Source organism: Camellia sinensis, chromosome 3, assembly GCF_055761805.1.
Source record: "Camellia sinensis isolate YWXY chromosome 3, ASM5576180v1, whole genome shotgun sequence".
Lineage (NCBI taxonomy): Eukaryota > Viridiplantae > Streptophyta > Magnoliopsida > Ericales > Theaceae > Camellia > Camellia sinensis.
Window position 1 is genome coordinate 137,486,031 of NC_138963.1, and position 5,374 is coordinate 137,491,404.

Consider the following 5,374-nt stretch of genomic DNA (forward strand, 5'->3'; position numbering starts at 1 on the left):
ACAAATAATTTTAAATATTTTTTTAAAGAAATTAATTTTAAATATTTTAAAACTATTTCACGAGAAATATATTTTTATTGTCAATAATTTTAATATTTTAAAATTTTTAATGACAAAATTATTTTATCCCCAACCAATCTTGAAGGGGGAACTTTGAGATTTGGCAGTAATGAAAAAAAGGAACCCTATTGATTAGGGATGGCAATGAAAATATTATCTTATGGGTATCATGGAGATCCAATCCAAATATATGGATTTTTCTCTCTTTTTTTAACCTATAGGATTAATTAAGTGGGTTTTTAAAATATCCATGGGAGATGGGTCGGGAATGGGTACCCGCCCATATCCCCACAAGTTAGGGTTCTCTTTCTAAATCTCACTCTCACGGTTTCTCATTCTCATTCTCACATAGCAGCGAAGGCAACAATCTCCATAGGTTTTGCAAAGGCAACGATCTAGCGACGGCGATCTCCGTCGGCGTTACCACGGTGGTTCTCCGGCGTGGTGAGTTTCTCTATCTCGTTCTCTCGTTCTCTCTTTCTCTCTTGTTCTGTGTATGTTTACAAATTCATCTATTCGTCACTTTCTCAACTTCCAAACAGAGTTGTTGCTTCACAGAGTTTTTGGTACTCTTTTGCAGTTGGCGAAACCTGTCTAAGAGACTTACGCATCAATCAGCAGAAAATACGGTTAGCTTCACAGAGTTGTTGCTTTGATTCATGGAAATTTTAACTCAATGTTGTTTAAAGCTATGGATTTAAATCAGTTGTGAATTCTGATGCATTTGGGAATTGTTAGGTTTGAATTCTCATGTGGAAGATGAAATTGAATTACTTCTATTTTTTTTCTTGAGACTTTGCTATGTTATGTTATGTTATGTTAAAAGGGTTTAGGGTCAAAATGGATTGCATAAAAGCTTTGTTACAAAAATGGCAATTGCCTCTGCAAATGATCAAGATCAATATAGCTACTCCTTAAGTTTTTAGGCAAATAGGTTATCTCTGTTTTGATGATTGGTTGCTTTATATAGTTAAAATAAAATGAGTGTTTTAACATTTCCATTGAATAAGAAGAGAAAGAGAAGAGAATGTTGAGTGGAAAGTTGATCCCTTTTAGCTTGTAGAGACAGAAATATGGGTTTTTAGAGAGAGAGAGAGAGAGTCTTGGGATTTTAGGGATTGTTTCAGGTACTAATCCAATCTTTCAATTTTACTTTCATCAATTATTGATCAATACTATTGAATTTTCACTTTGTTGTATTGATCAGCTGTTGAATTGGCTAATGCTCCTCTGTTCATGTAAAACTAATAAAAGAATGGATCAATTCTCCTAAGATCTGAAAAAATAAAATAAAATAATGAAAGAAAAGAAATAATAAGCCCCATAATTTTAGTGTAATTACACCGACATCTCTTTTAGTAAGGTAAAGTGATTGGAATTAATGGACATAATGGTGTGAAGACACAAATAAACAAAGTAAAGAGGGAATTTGACATCACTACCTCAGACTATGATGATCAAGAAATTGCAGAGAACATAGCTCATAATTGTAGAGTTAATGGAATTTCTCCCGTCCTTCCTCACATTAAGCGTGAGTTCTTTTTCTCTTTCATACGATAAGGAAGATAGATCCAAGAAAATATTGGTGAGGACTATCAATAAGATTTGATGCTTTTGACCTTCATTCTCATGATTGGTGGAATTTTTTTATTTTTTATTTTCATTGTAAAATTAGACTTAGGGAATGAACAATATGACATGATAGGTATAGTAGATCACTCATTTGTATTTCTTTTAACTTTGCTCAATTGTTTGATGGATTGGGATTTGGTTATTGCTAGTGATATTTTATAGTGTAAGTTCCTAATCTGAAATTGGCTTCTAAACATTTGGAAATGTACTTTACTATGAATAAGCAATCTGACTTTGACTCAATACACCAGTATGTCAGACATATTTTCATCACTCTATTGTTAATGGAAAGACATTAAAGAATATAGGAAGTCTGGAGAAATGAGCTATAACTTTAGAAACAACATCATGTATATATTTTTCTCTCAATCTTGCTGTCATTAGGAAGGTGGATTCTCCATCTCCATCTGAAATTGGCTTCTAAGCATTTGTATATATTTTTCTCTCAATCTGTTCTTTTCTCTCAGGTACAGTGGTCCCAAAGAGTGCCAATTCTCAAGCCAAAGGAAGGTGGATTCTCCATTGCCAATTACTTTCTTAATTAGGGGTATAGCTTCTCTTCCTAAACTGAAAAGTTTCCTCACTGTCAAAGACACATTAGAAGGGACTTGCATAGTCCTGAAGCATCTAGATTTGATAATATATGTGTGAATCCACTTTACCCATAGGATATTTGACTTTTTGCATATAGCCCAAAGAAGTTTCATAGTTGTAGCTTGATTCTAATGAATGATTGATTTAATTCACAGAACTCCCCCATTTTTTGGACAGAAAACTTGTTCCCAACTTACTTTAGCATATGTTAAGTGGTTTTCAACCCCTAACCAAAGGAAGTCTCTCGTAATGGCTTCTATTTCTTTCAAGATTTGCTAAGGAAGGATAAAAACGAAGGACCAATAAACTTATATGCTGCTGAAAAGAACAGATTGATCAAGTTGGAGCCTACCACCATAAGACAGAAATTTAGTTGTCCAACTGTTGATTCTATTCATCATTCTTTTATTAAGTTGCTCACACTCTGCAGCTTTTAGTTTATAGAAAATCAGAGGAAATAGTAAATAATTAACCGTCAATTTCCCTTATGGTATTGGCAAAATGGATAAAAGATCAGACTTAGTTAGATTCATTACTAACTCCACAGAGGAAGGGAAAAAGAAAACTTATGTTTCTGAAGATTAGGTTGTAGGCCAGATAGAAGATGGAACTGAGATAACATACTCTTAATGATTTGGAAAGAGCCCCTGTTAGCTTCACATAGAATGAATAGATCATCAGCAAATGCCAATTGAACCTAACATTTCCAATGGAAAGTAAAACCACCTTCTCTCACTCTTTGCTGCAGCATTCTATAGAAACACTCCATCACAATTGAGAAACAAGTAGGGGGACATAGGATCACCTTGCCTTGGACCCCCTTTTGCTCGGGAAATAATCAACTAATTCTCCATTTATTACTACTGAGTACATAACAGTGGAAATGCACACTTTAATCCAGCCAACAAACTGAGCAGGGAATCCCATGTGTCATAGATACCAATAACAAATTCCAATCTACAGAGCCATAGGCCTTGATTAAATCAATTTTGAACACACCTTGTTGGTCCTTCATTTCTGTGATAAACTCTAACAACCTCTTGCATCAATAAAATGTTATCAAGTGAGTAGCAAGCTTATCCAGAACATAACTTTGGATGCTGCTCTAATCTTACACCTCATCCAGGGTGGAATGGAAAAAAACACATATATAGACATGGGAGATTTTGTTTCTTGTTTTTCCTCAAAGTTGTTTCTCCCCTTTTCCACAAACCTTGTCCCAGTTATTTATTTTGGTTGAGTCACAAAGTTGATTGTCTTTTAGCCAAACTAGAAATTAGACAAATTTGGGATGCAAGGAAGTGATACGTATGGCTGCATTTCTTTAAAATTATTGATATATTTTTAGCTCTTCTCCTTTTTGTCTAGATTAGAGAGGGGTTGTTGAAAATTGGATTGGCAACAAAACTGCAAGAGCCTCTATAGCTTGTAAATACCAATGTAATTCTTTTTCTAGTTTTCTTCTTTTTCTAAAAGTCAAAGTCAAGTCTCTAAAAGTATAGTTTTCATTTTGCATTTCAAGAAGGTGATTCTATTTCTTTCAGGTTTCTGTTTGGTGGGTTTTGTGCTTTTTTTTTTCTTCTTTTTGTTTTTTTTTTTTTTTTTTTTTTTTTTTTTTTTTTTTTTTTTTTTTTAAGTTACTACAGAAATCTATCTATAGATTCTGTAAGTGTTTGATGCCATGTCTTTATGTCTGTTTTATTTTATTTTATTTTTGTTTCTTTCAATATTATTCATTTTGTGGAGTACCAAAGACTAGTGTGCTTATTTGGATGACTACTGAGCTTGTAGATCTGTGATTATTCTCCTGATCAACATAGAAGCTTTGATGGAACTAGTAACTCTTTGGTAAGTTACTATAAATATTTTCTTTCATATCAGTAATTTCGGTTAAAAAAAATAAATATAAATATATATTTGCAGTGCTGGTCATGGGTAGAGGATATTCTTGAGAGAGAGAGAGAGAGAGAGAGAGAGAGAGAGAGAGAGAGAGTAGCTGATGATGATGCATAAATTACTACATGAAGGTAATTTCTCTTACCCTTAATGTATGGACTTATTGCTATTGTGTGGTGAAAGATCCACCAATGAACTCTCACCTATCTTTATTTTTAAGAGCCAAAAAAATCATGAACATGTTTATAAATAAAAAATAAAAAATATTCCTTGTCAAAGAGGATTTGATCAAGGTTTTTGTTGGGTACAAATTCATAAACAAGGCGGTCTGGACCTTCAATGGTACAACCCAAAAGTCTTACAAGGTTCTTGTGTTGAATTCCACTTATCAAATTTACTTCATTGAAGAAGTCATCGACCCATTGTCATGAATCAAATGTATCTCAATGCTATATTATATTTTCAAGCTATTAAATATATTCTGGCATTAGTGATAGTGATATATGATATTTCTGCAATCTTTTGGCATCTTCTGTTATCCGTGTTGCTTTATCATCAAGGATCACCTCAACACTTTAAAGTTTTGGATTGTTATATGCATTTCTACTAAATTGGTTTATAAAATAAAATAATTTATATGTGAGTTTAGATGTAATTCATAATATATTAATGTTTTCCTTGTTTAATTTCTTTGCAGATTGGTTTCTGATGACATTTATTAGAAGCATACTTGCAAATCAAGATCAAGTGTTGAATTTTTTTTCTTGAACTGATACTTAGTTCTAGTTTTAAACCTAGTTGACTGCTATTTTTTTTGTTGGACTCCACGTTAGTTCATTTTGGAATTTGTTATGATGGTTTTTTTTATTATACTTAATGGATTATTATTAAATTTGTTTGATGGATATATTTTCATTTATGATATAAATTGTTTAGTGGATTATTTTGTGGAGTGGTGTATAATAGTTAGTGGATTTTTTAGTATATTTAAAAGGCTATTGGGATATGAGTAGGGATGTTTGTGAAATAATAATTTAAATTAAAATATAAAATATGGAACAAGTTTAGTGACGAATTTTTTTCATCATTTGTACTTGTTATTATGACAAAGTGATTATTCGTCGCTAATAAACATTTTTTGTGAGAAAATTTATTGTGGTTTATATATGAAATATTTCATTGATTTTGTTGT

The 5,374-nt window shown here is 32.2% G+C and overlaps 1 long non-coding RNA gene across 1 annotated transcript; it reads left to right on the forward strand.

Moving 5' to 3' along the window:
* Positions 1-354: 354 nt before the first annotated feature.
* On the forward strand, positions 355-5,141 carry LOC145822795 (uncharacterized). Its single transcript, XR_014364501.1, has 6 exons — positions 355-504; positions 641-689; positions 2,160-2,239; positions 4,078-4,134; positions 4,210-4,313; positions 4,880-5,141. It is a non-coding gene; the product is annotated as an uncharacterized LOC145822795 (long non-coding RNA).
* The last annotated feature ends 233 nt before the right edge of the window (positions 5,142-5,374 follow it).